The 16,378-nt window shown below is 38.7% G+C and overlaps 2 non-coding genes across 2 annotated transcripts; both read left to right on the top strand.

The window, feature by feature from the left end:
• Positions 1-7,537: 7,537 nt before the first annotated feature.
• On the top strand, positions 7,538-7,619 carry TRNAS-AGA (transfer RNA serine (anticodon AGA)). The gene has a single exon. It is a non-coding gene; the product is annotated as a tRNA-Ser (tRNA).
• A 7,820-nt stretch (positions 7,620-15,439) lies between these two features.
• TRNAS-AGA (transfer RNA serine (anticodon AGA)) lies at positions 15,440-15,521 on the top strand. The gene has a single exon. It is a non-coding gene; the product is annotated as a tRNA-Ser (tRNA).
• Positions 15,522-16,378: the final 857 nt, after the last annotated feature.

The raw sequence follows: 16,378 nt of genomic DNA, 5'->3' as shown, positions 1-16,378 counted from the left end.
TCTAACAGAAGTAGGTAGGTTTCTATATTTTTAAACATGTGGCCCAAGCACTTTACTTCTGTGCGTCTCCGTATTTGTATAGTCGAGCTAAGGTCAAATCACCCAGTCTGTTAACTGATAAAACACTGAATTTTAAAATTCCAACATTGAGTATATGAAGAACAAAGTTATAGTCAAAGGAAGGGGAACAATATCTAGAAGCAGATTTCAGAAAAGACCTACTGTGAGAAATAGAAAATTTCAGTAAACAATTCTTAGTAGGTTGTAAGAAGACATGGCCTAAATGAAATGAATGAAAGCTGTGAGAAAACAAGTAGAAATAAAAACACTGGATGAAAGGGGTTTAAAACACATGCAAGCATGTTTAAAATGAAGGAAGATAATTAAAATCATACTGGAGAAGAACAGAATTGATACTGTGGTAAAGTGAATCAGTTGTATGCAGGATATTCTTTTAAAGCTGTGTGAATCATAATAAAAACATGAATGAAATAGAAGAAAGCGATAGATATATATAAAGGCCTGAGGATGAAAAGCCAACATGTGGAGGATTCCCCATCAGAAAACAGAGAACACATGAAATCAGCTATCATTTAATAGTTTCTATGTGCCAGTGTTCTAACTGCTTTATGAAGGTGAAGTGAAGTCGCTCAGTGGTGTCCAACTCTGCGACCCCATGGACTGTAGCCTATCAGGCTCCTCCGTCCGTGGGATTTTCCAGGCAAGAGTGCTGGAGTGGATTGCCATTTCCTTCTCCAGGGGATCTTCCCAAGCCAGAAATCGAACCCAGGCCTCCCGCATTGCAGGCAGACGCTTTACCGTCTGAGCCAGCAGGGCTTCCCTTGTGGTTCAGCTGGTAAAGAATCCACCTGCAATGTGGGAGACCTGGGGTCGATCCCTGGGTTGGGAAGATTCCCTGGAGAAGGGAAAGACTACCCACTCCAGTATTCTGGCTTGGAGAATTCCATGGACTGTATAGTCCATGAGGTTGCAAAGTCAGACACTGAGCAACTGCTTCATAGCTAACATTTAATTCTTAAAATGATCTTTATTAAGTTGTTTATTATTATTTCTTCTTTACTACAGAGGAAACTAAGGCACAGATAAGTTGAGTAGCCTGCCTGAGGTGACATAACCAATAAATGAGGAAGCTGAGACTTGAATTGAGTAATTTGGTCCCAAGCTCCCATTTTTAATCTCTAATAAACAATAGGCTACCTAGTAAAGAGATGAACAATTTCCTAAGTTTAAGAAGAATGCACCTCATTGCTAGTGAGAGTGCAAAATGGTGCAGCTACTTTGGAAGACAGTTTAGCAGTTTCTTTCAAAACTAAGCACACTGTTACAGTATGATCCAGCAGTTGTACTCCTTGGAATTTACCTAAATGAACTGAAAAGTTAGACACACACAAACAATTGCCAAAACTTGGAAGCAACCAAGATGTTCTCCAATAGGTGAATGATTAAATAGACTGTGGTATATCCCTGCTGTGTAACATTATTCAGCAATGAAAGGAGTTGGCAAGCTCTGGGAGTTAGTGAAAGACAGGGAAGCCTGGTGTGCTGTAGTCCATGGGGTCGCAATGAGTCAGACTGAGTGACTGAACTGAACTGAATGAAATGAGCAATCAAGCTACCAAAAAAACACAAACATTAAATGCAACTTGGTGAGTGAAAGAAGTTAAAGTGAAAAGGTTACATACTCTAGGAGTCCAACTATATAATATTATGGGAAAGTTAAAACTATGAAAACAGTAAACATCCATGGTTGCTAGCGGTTTGGAAAGGGAAGGAGAGAGGAATGGATGTAGCACGGGATTTTTAGGGCAGTGAAATTATTTTGTATGACTTTGTGGTGGTAGATATATCATTGTACATTAGTCAAACTCTCCTAGAGAGTGTCAAACAATACAGAATGAACCCCTAATATAAACTGTGATCAATAATAATTTATCAATATTTGCTCATCAGTTGTAACAAATGTATTGTACTAATGCAGGATGTTAATAGGGAAAATTGGGTAGTGGAGGGGGGCAGTGGTGAGCCCAGATGGGGTTTTTATGTAAACCTAAAACTGTTTTTTTAAGTATATTAATTTAAAAAATATATAATTGTTAAAAGTGTTTCTGGTAAGGTCTCAGCAGGAAACGAGGGACATCTTATTAGAAATTAGAAATTGGATATCTAATTAGGAAACTGATTCCGGTAAAGTAACAGAACTTGGCTGAATTGTGTTCTTCAGTGGAATGAAAAACAATTTGTAAGCAATAAACTTGAATATTTAGCTGAGCAAATTTCCTAGATAAATGTGAATGTGCACCCTGGTTTCTCTGCGCTGTTTATGGTACAGAATGTAAGGAAAAAGACAAAAGAGGAAGGAACTGTTAAGCAGAATAAGCAGAAAGAAACCATTTTATGATGGTTTAGAAAAATTTCAACTACACCTTCTACAAACGAGGCTTCCAATACAAATTTAAAGACGCATGTATTGAAATAATGAATATGTAAAGTTTCTGTCCTCAGTAACTTCTCTTAATAGTTTTAGCAACTGGGTGTACACATAAAAAAGTAAGCAACCATTGTAAGCAGCGTATAGATATTCCCTGAGTATATAGGCAAAATATTGAGTACCAACCATATGCCAAGCACCCATAAGAAACACTATCTGCAAATAAAGTATAATTTAGTGAATAAAAGCCAAAGTTTATTGAGTCTACTTGGTTACTAGCTTATAAATACTTTACTTGAACCAACTCATTTAATTGATTCAGGGTGCCAAACAGAGAAAAGAAAAGGATGGAAATTCACAGAAAATTCATAGGTTAATAAGAGTTCCAAAGAATAGCAAGGAGAGATAAGAAAGCCTTCCTCAGTGATCAATGCAAAGAAATAGAGGAAAACAATAGAATGGGAAAGACTAGAGATCTCTTCATGAAAATTAGGGATACAAAGGAAACATTTCATGCAAAGATGAACACAATAAAGGACAGAAATGGTATGGACCTATCCAAAGCAGAAGATATTAACAAGAAGTGGCAAGAATACACAGAAGAACTATACAAAAAAAGATCTTCATGACCCAGATAACCACGAAGGTGTGATTACTCACCTAGAGCCAGACATCCTGGAATGCGACGTCAAATGGGCATTAGGAAGCATCACTACAAACAAAGCTAGTGGAGGTAATGGAATTCCAGTTGAGCTATTTCAAATTCTAAAAGATGATGCCATGAAGGTGCCTCACTCAATATATCAGCAAATCTGGAAAACTCAGCAGTGGCCACAAGACCGGAAAAGGTCAGTTTTCATTCCAGTCCCAAAGAAAGGCAATGCCAAAGAATGTTCAAACTACCGCACAATTGCACTCATCTCACACACTAGCAAAATAAAGCTCAACATTCTCCAAGCCAGGCTTCAACAGTATGTGAACTGTGAACTTCCAGATGTTCAAGCTGGATTTAGAAAAGGCAGAAGAACCAGAGATCAAATTGCCAACATCTGCTGGATCATTGAAAAAGCAAGAGAGTTCCGGAAAACATCTACTTTTGCTTTATTGACCACGTCAAAGCCTTTGACTGTGTGGATAACAACAAACTGTGGGAAATTCTTCAATAGATGGGAATACCAGACCACCTGACCCACCTTTTGAGAAATCTGTTAAGAAACAACAGTTAGAACTGAACATGGAACAACAGACTGGTTCCAAACAGGGAAAGGAGTATGTCAATGCTGTATATTGTCACCCTGCTTATTTAACTTATAAGCAGAGTACATCATGTGAAATGCTGGGATGGATGAAGCACAAGCTGGAATCAAGATTGCTGGGAGAAATATCAATAACCTCAGTTACACAGATGACACCACCCTTATGGCAGAGAGTGAAGAAGAACTAACGAGCCTCTTGATGCAAGTGAAAGAGGATAATGAAAAAGTTGGCTTAAAACTCAACATTCAGAAAACTAAGATCATGGCATCTGGTCCCATCACTTCATGGCAAAAAGATGAGGGACCAATGGAAACAATGAGAGACCTTATTTTTTTGGCCTCCAAAATCACTGCAGGTGGTGGCTGCAGCCATGAAATTAAGACACTTGCTCCTTGGAAGAAAAGCTATGACAAACCTAGACAACATAATAAAAAGCAGAGACATTACTTTACCAACAAAGGTCCGTCTAGTCAAAGCTATGGTTTTTCCAGTAGTCATGAATTGATGTGAAAGTTGGACTATAAAGAAAGCTGAGTGCCGAAGAATTGATGCTGTTGAACTGTGGTGTTGCAAAAGACTCTTGAGCGTCCCTTGGACTACAAGGAGATCCACCCAGTCCATCCTACAGGAAATCAGTCCTGAGTATTCATTGGAAGGACTGATGCTGAAGCTGAAATGCCAAATACTTTGGCCACCTGATGCGAAGAGCTGACTCATTTGAAAAGACCCTGGTGCTGGGAAAGACTGAAGGGGAGAGGAGGAGATGACAGAGGATGAGATGGCTGGATGGTATCACCAACCTGATGGACATGAGTTTGAATAAGCTCTGGGAAATGCTGATGGACAGGAAAGCCTGGCGTGCTGAAGTCCATGGGATTGCAAAGAGTCAGACACAATTGAACTGAACTGAACTTGCACAGTGGCCAGAATTTTGGTAATAACCAAATTTTTTATTCAAGTAAATGCATAATGAAAATCTTAGTATGTCATAAATAATAAATATTCATGCATAATATACCTTTTAGTGGCAGCAAAAATATTACATCATAGTAGATGAATTCTTTTTCAAAATAAAGATATTTGCCAAAGCTTAATGGTTGAATCCAAAAAACATATGGTAGCAAATCACTCAATGCATTTACACATAGTATACAGACCCATGTACCCAACATCCAATATAAGAGTTAAAATCATTACTCTCCTTGTTAAACTCCTAGTTAAAACTCCTTGCAAGAGTAGTGGGACCTCCCAGTCATGTCCTCTCAAGGGTAATTATTACCCCCATCTCTGCTGTACACCATACATTAATTTCACCTATTCTTGAACTTTCCAAAATTGGAATGTACTATAATATGTGTTCTTTTTTGTCTGACTTTTCCCACTCAATATTAGCTTGTGAAATGTTGTCCATATGGGGTTATGTGTACTTGTAATTCCTTCACTCTGCATGTGGTGTGATATTACAGTGAAAAAACCTCTCAATTTGCCTTTTCTATTGTAGATGGTATGGTCAGGAAGCAACAGTTAGAACTGGACATGGAACAACAGACTGGTTCCAAATAGGGAAAGGAGTACGTCAAGGCTGTATATTGTCACCCTGCTTATTTAACTTCTATGCAGAGTACATCATGAGAAACGCTGGACTGGAAGAAACACAAGCTGGAATCAAGATTGCCGGGAGAAATATCAGTAACCTCAGATATGCAGATGACACCACCCTTATGGCAGAAAGTGAAGAGGAACTAGAAAGCCTCTTGATGAAAGTGAAAGAAGAGAGTGAAAAAGTTGGCCTAAAGCTCAACATTCAGAAAACGAAGATCATGGCATCTGGTCCCATCACTTCATGGGAAATAGATGGGGAAACAATGGAAACAGTGTCAGACTTTATTTTTCTGGGCTCCAAAATCACTGCAGATGGTGATTGCAGCCATGAAATTAAAAGACGCTTACTCCTTGGAAGAAAGCAGAGCCATTACTTTGCTGACTAAGGTCCATCTAGTCAAGGCTATGGTTTTTCCTGTGGTCATGTATGGATGTGAGAGTTGGACTGTGAAGAAGGCTGAGCACCAAAGAATTGATGCTTTTGAACTGTGGTGCTGGAGAAGACTCTTGAGAGTCCCTTGGACTGAAAGGAGATCCAACCAGTCCATTCTGAAGGAGATCAGCCCTGGGATTTCTTTGGAAGGACTGATGCTAAAGCTGAAACTCCAGTACTTTGGCCACCTCATGCGAAGAGTTGACTCATTGGAAAAGACTCTGATGCTGGGAGGGATTGGGGGCAGGAGGAGAAGGAGACGACAGAGGATGAGATGGCTGGATGGCATCACTGACTCGATGGACGTGAGTCTGAGTGAACTCTGGGAGTTGGTGATGGACAGGGAGGCCTGGCGTGCTGCGATTCATGGGTCGCAAAGAGTCGGACACGACTGAGCGACTGAACTGAATTGAACTGAACTGAACTGTAGATGGACTTTGGGGTTGTTTCCAATTTCAGCTTAAAATAATAACTAGACTTTTTGTTTCTTACAACTCAACTCTGGCTCTTCCTTTGCTGAGATTCATTCTGACATGCTTACTTTTTTTTTTTTTTTAAGTCCAGAAAACAAAGTTGCAGCTGTGTCCAATCCTTGTTCCTTGTTATCCTAAATTAACCTGTTGATTAATAATTTTGGTTCAGATGCATCACTAATTACTTTCTATTTTGCATATATATATTTTTAAGCACAAAGGTTTTCTTTGATACCTAATTTCAATCAAAGCTAATGTTGCAAATGACTTCACAGAATATATATACTTGATAAAAATATGTACACCAAATAACATGTTATGTGTAAACTATGGACAGCAATCTTTTTAGCATAATTTCTATCAAAACTGCTTCATGTCTGTCCCTTCAGAACAGGTTGTCTCCCATAAAACCACTGAACATCTTAGGTCTCTCTGCCTTTACCTCATTCTCTTCTCTTCCTCTCCTCCCTCTCCTTTCTGGTTCCTCCTCCTCACTTCTCTATTTAAGTGATGTGATTTCTCTGTTTGCGATTGTTTTCCTCTTTTCTTAAATTATTAGTGAAAAACACCGAGAAGTAGACAAAAGCCATTTACAGTAATGTTTGCACTGAACTGGCCCAGGAAAACTCGTGACTGGCAGCTTTTGACTCAGATGGGAAAACGAGAAGGGGAAAAGAAAACATACTTGCATTGGTTAAATTTGAGAAAATGAACTCCTATCTTGGTAAAAATCAAACTAAGATCTTCTTTTTAGAGGGTAGCCAGGTTCTAGGGGCGACAGGAACTCACCAACCATCTATAAATTTTATTCTTATCGTGACAGAAGCATGGAAGCATATAGTGAAATACAAAGCAAGGTACAAACACAATGGGATTGGCGTTCCCTTAGGATTGATGTAGGCTGAGGCACTTAGGGACACAGAACAAGTGGGATGCAAGGAGGCCTTTGTGCATCATTTCCCTCACTTTTTACTTAGCACATAAATCAGTGAACTGAGCCCCTCCCTGAAAGCCACTAGCGTTCTTCAAGGGGCCTCAGTGCCTGCAAGGAAGTTCCAAACAAAAGCTACACCTATCAGGTCTATTTAACTCCTGACAACTCGAAAAGCTAGTGCTGATGCAGTGAGGACTCCCCTTCTAGTGCTCTCTGTTCCCACAGGTGCCCAGAGAATTTGATCTCCATGCCAAATTTGCATTTCACCTGTGGGTTTCTATTCAGTTTGCAAGAATACGTTTTCTTGCACCAAGGTCATTTTCGTTCTTTCCTGACATCGGCCAGTGAAATTTCTACTTAAGGATTTAAACGGAGAGGTTGCTACACGTGTAGTCGTGGCCGAGTGGTTAAGGCGATGGACTAGAAATGCATTGGGGTCTCCCCGCGCAGGTTCGAATCCTGCCGACTACGATGTGTACTTATAAATTTAAAGGTTGTTAGGACAAGCTACGGAAGTACATACCTTTCCAAGGCAGTGTTTTTACTTCGACTCTGCCTTGGAAACTTAGGAATCTCTCTGCAAACTTAGAAATCTCCCTGCAGTCAACAGATACCCTTTTAGCAACTACTTCCAGTGTTCTCCAAATTCAGGTCATGGCCTTGCGTGTAGATAGGAATCAGTGCACCAAAAAGGCAGCTATCGAGACAGAGTACCTTTTATTCTTCCTTTTTGTCTTTTATCGTTAAGTTCTCACAGAGCACCATCGCTGGCCGTCCCACTGTGCTGCCAGTTCTAGGAAGTGAGGGAGGACCTGGAATGGACTCAAGGCTAGACATGGATATATTTGGCTCGGACATTGAATCGCACGATGTACAGTCGATAGCAGGAAGGGTAGTTTGCACAGTGAATTAATAAAGACAACGGTGAGCAATTGTATGGAGATTCCTCTAGAGTAGCATACTGGCTTTCCACATTAGTGCTGTAGTGTGCGTCTCTACCTATCCTGATAGAGACCGAGGTTCGATTCTCCTACACATTGGGCGTTGTCTCTCAAGGACTGGAATTCAGTAAGTAATATGAAGAGAGGATGCCCTCGCCGCAGTTACCAAGTGATCCAGCCCATTTCGTGACAGGTGAAGATTACATTTTTATTTTATGTAAATGTATAATATACAATATTATGAGTATATATGTACTTTAAGACATATATAGTTTTAAGAGTGTATGTTTTAAAAATATATATGTGTGTGTGTATACTTTTCTCCCTTGTATATGATACAGACAGAAAAGGAAAATACAGTAATACAAATGCTAACATTTGGGGACTGGAGTAGCCAGGAATTGTCTGCATTCTTGTAACTTTTCTGTCAATCTGAAATTATTTCAGAATTAAATAATTTTAAAATAAAAAGTTAAAAAAGTAATAAAACCATAACTGAAAAATACTTTCACTGACACTTAAAAGCATAGATACACAATTTGAACCATAGATATGAAAGAAATAAGAAGTAAATTAATGAATGAGAGTTTAGAACGGATGAAGGAATGTGATACAAACTGCTGTAGTGAGCAAGGACATTCATAACACATGAGAAAAGCTAAATAGAGAGAGCATACCTAAAACAACATTGTTTAATAATAACTACATTTTATGATGTGAAAATAAGATGATGCTATAATTCAAAACAGCAATAACATGTGTGATGGGAAGGTGTGGCCATATCCAATTGTTCTATGTTCCCTTATAATGTTGAATAAGGTTAGAATTAAATGTACACTGAAAACATGATACATATTTGGACCATTGCTGAATACCAGACCACCTGACCTGCCTCTTGAGAAACCTGTATGCAGGTCAGGAAGCAACAGTTAGAACTGGACATGAAACAACAGACTGGTTTCAAATAAGAAAAGGAGTATGTCAAGGATGTATATTGTCAGCCTGCTTATTTAACTTATATGCAGAGTATATCATGAGAAAGACACTGGGCTGAAGGAAGCACAAGCTGGAATCAAGATTGCCAGGAGAAATATCAATAACCTCAGATATGCAGATGACACCACACTAATGGCAGAAAGTGAAGAAGAACTAAGGAGCCTCTTGATGAAAGTGAAAGAGGAGAATGAAAAAGTTGGCTTAAAGCTCACCATTCAGAAAACTAAGATCATGGCATCTGGTCCCATCACTTCATGGCAAATAGATGGGGAAACAATGGAAACAGTGAGAAACTTTATTTTGCGGGGCTCCAAAATCACTGAAGATGGTGATTGCAGCCATGAAAGTAAAAGATGCTTACTCCTGGGAAGGAAAGTTATGACCAATCTAGATAGCATATTAAAAAGCTTTGTCTAGTCAAAGCTATGGTTTTTCCAGTAGTCATGTATGGATGTGAGAGTTGGACTATAAAGAAAGCTGAGTGCAGAAGAACTGATGCTTTTGAACTGTGGTTTTGGAGAAGACTTTTGAGAGTCTCTTGGACTGCAAGGAGATCCAACCAGTCCATCCTAAAGGAGATCAGTCCTGGGTGTTCATTGGAAGGACTGATGTTGAAGCTGAAACTCCAATATTTTGGCCACCTGATGCGAAGAGCTAACTCATTTGAAAAGACCTGATGGTGGGAAAGATTGAGGGCAGGAAGAGAAGGCGACGACGAGAAGAACCATCTCAGAGGATGAGATGGTTGGATGGCATCACTGACTCAATGGACATGAATTGGGTAAACTCCAGGAGTTGGTGATGGACAGGGAGGCCTGGCATGCTGTGGTTCATGGGGTCACAAGGAGTCAGACACGACTGAGCGACTGAACTGAACTGAACTGAAGGGATGAGTGTTAAAATCAGTATTTCTGTGAGCCATGTTCAAAACCAAGCAGCGTTTGTTTTTTTAATGAAGAAATAGAAAGATATAAGAATAATTTTGAAATTTTAATTTGAAATTAATTTTTAACATTTTGTCATCAAATTTTGGTAGTCAGATTTAAAAGTTAATATTATTGTGCAGCACCGTCAGACAGTAGATAATTTCTTCAGTAATTTTATTGCACAGTTGATTGGTCAAATCCATTCCTTTTCCCTGTCATTGAATCTCATTTGTCCCTCATTTGTCTATTACTTCTTTTCATCATAGACAAAATATTCTTTATTTTTTACAGAGGAAAAAAGATTGATCATAGATAAGACCTATAAAGGCACTGATGAGCAATCAACACACGCATGGCTTGAAGGGCCACATCCTTGAGAGAAGGGAAACACATGATGAGTTGTACAAGAGCTTGCCCTTGAGGGACACAATCTGTTTTGCAGCATTTTATCAATAGAATAGACTTTAGGTGGAAAAAGCAATTGCGCTGAACTGAAGAGACACTCATCAGTGTTTGGCTACCAAAATCCATAGGACCTGCAGGTCAAAATTTAGATGATGAGGGAACCACAGAGACGGAATTCAAACTTCTACGTATAAATTATCCTTACAGTACTGACTGATTCCTAAATTTCCAACGCACAAGAAAAGTTCCAAAACTCTGTAGGAGAGAGAAGCTGGAAGGCTAAAAATCTGTAGAGATTCATCAGCTGCTTAGTTTTTGAGAAACAGAGGTTAAAGTTCATGCCTCTCCCAGTTAATAAACTCTGTCATTTGAGACTTCAGAAGCATATCTTTTAAGCAGTAAGGGACAAACCCAGCTGTAAGGACCAAACAAAGAGTAAGGTCTGTGTTTTCAGAGTAAAAAGAACCTAACATAGACCGACCATAACAATGGCTCAGTCTTTGTATATTCCAGAAAGACTACCAGAAAACTCTGAATGTTTAGAAAGAAAGCAATATAGGTCTATATAGCCCATTGAACAAAAAAGAAAACACAATAGAGATTTTAAAATACTTTGAGCTGAATGAAAATAAAAATATGATACATCATAATTTGTCTGATGTAGCTAAAGCTATTTTTATAGAGAAATTTTTATCTTTAATACCATGTATTAGAACAAGGGAAAGGTTGAAAATCAGTGGTCTAACTCAAGAAGCTATAAAAAACTGGGAACTTAAATGCAAAAGGTAGAAGGAACTATTAAAATAAGTGCAGAAATCAATGAAAAGCAGATATACATCAGAAAAAATCAGCAAAGCAAAAGGTTGGTTCTTCAAAAAGACTGATAAAATAGATAAACCCAATGAGACTAACCAAAAAAAAGTCTTTAATTAAGACATTAAGATCTTTAATGTCATCTTCTTTTTGAAGAAAAATTGAAATTTAATGGCCTAAGATTTCCTCTTGAGAACCTAGCTAGGTTTTAGAGTTAATTAAACTCTAAAAGTTAGAAGGAAAGAACTAATGAGAATAAAAGTTGTAATCACTGAAAAAGAAAGGAAAAATAGACAAAATCAACAAAGGAAAAATTCACTTTTCAGTTAGTAAAATTGCTACCCCAAATCAAGACTGATGTTTTTAAGAAAGAAAAAGTTCATAAAAATAAACAGAGGACGACATTAACAATCTTACTAATATCAGGATTAGAGTCAGAGGATAAAATGAATAGTTTGGGGGGGGGAAATTTGTCAATAGAAGATAAAGGCTTCTATATAAACACAACTTAGCAAACACAAAAGGAAATGAAAAGTTTAGATAGTTTAAAGTTTGTTAAAGAAATTAAAATCATAATTACCTTTTGTATTATTTTACTATGGCTGCCATGACAAAATACCACAGATTGAGTGGCTTAAACAACAGAAATTCATTTTCTCGAAGTTCTGCTGGAAGTCCAAGATGGCAACAGGTTGGTTTCTCCTGAGGCCTCTTCCCTTGGCTTGCAGATAGTCATGTTCTCTCTGTGTCCTCACCGGGTCTTTCCTCTGTGCATGCTTATCTGTGGTATCTCTGTGTGCCCACATTTCCTCTTCTTATCAGGATACTGAGGTTAAATTAGTGTCCATTTTAACAGCCTCATTTTAAATTATTAGCTTAATTCTCAACTCTTTTTATGAGGCCAGCATCATCTTCATATTAAAATCTGACAAAGATGTTACTAGAGAAGGAGTTACATGTAAAACTTTGTGATAAACCTTCTAGATGCAAAACCACTAAACAAAATAATAGCAATCAGATCTAGTAATATATAAAGATAAGAATCAAAGTAAAAAGGTAATGCTTGTTTTTGTAATATGAAATCTGCTTAATATATAGAAAATTGATCACTTTAAGTATATTGCAAAATGTAAGAGAAAAAAATCATATTAGTAGATGCAAAAAATTTGAAAAAATTCAATGCCAATCATTAAATTTTTGAGCAGTTTAGGAATAGAAAGGAGATTTCCTAATCTCATAATGCATATATACAAAATCCTACATCTAACATCCTAATTGTGGTAAATTTTTTTTTAAACTGTGTCTTTTTTCCCCCCAGTGTTTATTTGGCTTGCCAGGTCTTAGTTTCTGCATGAAGGATCTTCGATCTTTGTTGTTGCATGTAGGATCTTTAGTTGCAGTGTGTAGTTCCATGACGCTGGGCCCCCTTCATTGGGAACTCTTAGTCTTAGCCACTGGACCACCAGAGAAATCCCTCTGGTAAATATTTAACACTTTCTCCCGGTAAAGGGCCAGGACAAGCATAACCACTATTACCACTGTTATTCAACATTGCATTGGGCATTCTTAGGCCAGGCAACAAGACAAAGAATTAAAAGATATTTAGATTGAAAATTAATATCTTGCATCAGTTCTATTCAAATAGGACTGTCATTATTTGCAGATTATATGAATAAGTGCTTGGAAAATCTCCTAAGATCTACAAATTAGTAGAATTAATAAGTAAAAATATCAAAATTACCAGATACAAAATCCTATATTCAACTATATATTTTCATGTATACCAGCAACAATGGACAATTTTTGTCACGTAATAGCAAGAAAACTATCAATATCCTAATGATAATTATAATACATGTAATAAATATGTGCAAGATTATACTAAAAGTTCCAAATCATTGTGCAGAGAATTTTAATAATATCTAAATAAATGAAAAGATATATTCATTGATTGAAAGTCTCAAATTCAATGGATTTGAAATAAAATGCTCAAAGAGGACTTCTGATAGAATGGAAAAACTGTTTCTAAAATATATGTACACATAGAAAGGACCTAGAATAGTCAAGGAAATCTTGCAAAGAAAGAACAAATCCAGAGGACTTTTTACTACCACACACAAGTTTTATTCTGAAGCTATACTGATTAATAAAATATGCTATTGGTATAAAGATAAAGGGAACAAAATAGATATGCTGATACAAGACCATGTACATTTAACAAAGTGTCACTGCAATTCAAAGGAGAACATGATAGATTTTCAAAAAGGTTGTACTGGATCAACTGGATATACAAAGGAAAACAATGTGGACATTGCCTTCTGTACACTAGCTCCTAAACTAATTCAAGATGGCTTAAAGAACTAAACGTGCAAGGTAAAAATAATCAAATTTACAGAGGAAAACAGGAGACTACTTCATGAACTTTGGGTTGCCAAGGATTTCCTGTTTAAGGGCCACAAAAAGCAATAACCATAAAAGATAATTTTGACTTGTTTAAACTTAAGAACTTTAGCATAGCCAAAGACATCACTAACAGTGAGAAAAGGCACAGAGTGGGAGATGTTTAGAAGTGTATCTGAGAAAGATTTATGTCTAGAATATATACAGAACTCCTTAAAATCGATAAGAAAAAAAGACAATAGGTGATAAATGATGGGAATCTGGGTAGTATCTCTTGGGATGATGGCAGATAAGCTGGTCACTAACTGTGGGGAAAGACTCTGATGCTGGGAGGGATTGGGGGCAGGAGGAGAAGGGGATGACAGAGATGGCTGGATGGCATCACCGACTCGATGGACAGGAGTTTGGGTGAACTCTGGGAGTTGGTGATGGGCAGCGAGGCCTGGAGAGCTGCAGATCATAGGATCGCAAAGTTGGACACGACTGAGTGACTGGACTAAACTGAACTGAACTGTGGGGTCCACTTTAAGGACAGTGTCAATCAGCTTCCTCTCAGTGCAGTACTGGCACATTACTTTTAGTTCTCTGGGAAGGGCCTCCATTTTTGACAGAGGTTTCAATTTCAATGTCTGTACAGGGTATAGTAGATTGCCAGTAATTATCTATTTCCATCTCTTCCAGGTGAACTTTCCTGCACTACAAAGGCTAGAAGGTTAAAACTACATGTTCCTAGCTCCCTGGCAGCTAGGTGTGATCTAAGCTTTTTCTCAGAGTTGTCTAAGGTGAAAATAAGACTCCTTCTAGTTTGGTTCTTTTGTGCTAACAAGCATTGTCATGGACACTGGGGTTTTCCTCAGAGGAATACAAAGTGAGGGTCCTCGTTTGTTTTGCCAATTTGCATCTAGAAGCATGGCATACTCCAAAACATGCAGTTCTCAAAATGTGGTCCCCAGACCAACACTACCAGCAGCATTTGGCAACTTGCCTAGAAATGTAAACTACTTTCTGTGTTTCTCTATTTGTTACCCTTTAATCATAGGGCCAAATTAAACACCAGAGTTGTTTACTTTCTGCTATCTGAACCACTCCATTATCTAGTTCACACACATCAAGCCAATAATTTCTCCCACCCTTCAGTTCAGTTCAGTCACTCAGTCCTGTCCGACTCTTTGCTCTCCCATGTAAGCCTAAGTAAGGGGACGACAGAGGATGAAATGGTTGGATGGCATCACCGACTCGATGGACATGAGTTTGAGCAAGCTCCGGGAGTTGGTGATGGACAGGGAAGCCTGGGGGTGCTACAGTCCATGCGGTCGTAAAGAGTCGGACACCACTGAGCGACTGAACTGAACTGAAGTAAGCCCAGGGCCAGGTATAAAACAACTAGAGACAGGCCCTATGCCCCAAACTCCTCGGATTGAATTGGGCTTCTTTGAACTCCAGGAAGCCTGAACATCCTGGACTGGAAGACTGTTAGGTCCTGACTTCCCCTCGATATGGGCTAGATTTAATGCCGGTGGTGGCGATTGCAGAAGCCCGGAAGAGCCTGGCTGGATGCCTAGAGCAGGCAGCGCCCGGGAGTGTTATTTGAAGTTTGCTGGTAATGCTAATACTCACGCGATGAGGGCTCATTCCAGTGTCCTTGATTCCAGGGGCCTCCGAGAGGTTAGCTTCCCTTCCTAATTCTCGTTTCACCTCAGCATTTCCAATAAGCTCACCGAGGACAAGTGTTTGTACCTCTGTGCGCGTGTGTGTATATATATTTTAGCTTGCCACGTGATTCCTGTCACTCCACTTCTATTCAGCAGATGTAGTCGTGGCCGAGTGGTTAAGGCGATGGACTAGAAATCCATTGGGGTCTCCCCGCGCAGGTTCGAATCCTGCCGACTACGAGAGTGTTTTTGTTTTCGTTTTTGTTTTTTTTTTTTTCACTCCCTGAATACTTGTCCTGCTTGGCCGACCCTCACTCAAAATGCACTTAGCTCCTGTCCTGAGATGACTTAAAAAAAAAAAAAAATTGCTTCCACAGGCAACAAACAAAACTTAAACTCCCGCCTCAGATTTTCTTGTCCACAGAATTATGCCCTTTTTGAAAGAACTCACACAGAAAAGATACCTCACTTTAAAAAGTAAAGGTCTTGAAATCGTGGCTTCCTGCTCCGTTTTCGGGGAGTCGAACCTGAGATAGTCCATAAGATTCTAGTAAGCATCGTCAAACTAGCGAGCAAATCAACATTGTCTTGCTAAATGACTCAGTTCAGGAGTCTGTGATACAGGTAGACGAGAGGCACTCTTCATCAGTGGTTTGTGCGCTTGTCAATTACCTGCAATGCCGGGGCTCCTTTCCCAGACAGACTATTTAAGTCGTCTTTCAGAATTTTGTGACTCTGACAAACTGTTCTTGTTCTTCCGCTCAAATGTTAAGTTTCTTCTTCTTTTCAAGGCAGCCAAATGTAATGAAAAAGAAGGAAACAGAAGAAATCATTTGATGAGTAACACAAAAGGAAAATAGTAACTTGACAAGGGAGAAACTTGACAAGACATGTCCTTAATCATTTGATCATAGTTAGCATTTGGAGTATTAGGACATTTAACATCATGTGCATCTCCGTATGATGAAGTGCAGAGGACACAACCTCCCTTTTGTGTTATTCCTGCTAAAAATACATAATCTAAATTTTAACTCTCAGGAAACATCAGACAAAATCAAATCGAGGGGGCATTGTGGCTCAGCTGGTAAAAGAATCTG

Source organism: Ovis canadensis, chromosome 20 (genome assembly GCF_042477335.2).
Source record: "Ovis canadensis isolate MfBH-ARS-UI-01 breed Bighorn chromosome 20, ARS-UI_OviCan_v2, whole genome shotgun sequence".
NCBI lineage: Eukaryota > Metazoa > Chordata > Mammalia > Artiodactyla > Bovidae > Ovis > Ovis canadensis.
The sequence above is the reverse complement of the archived record's forward strand: the minus strand, read 5'-3'. Positions and strand labels throughout refer to the sequence as shown.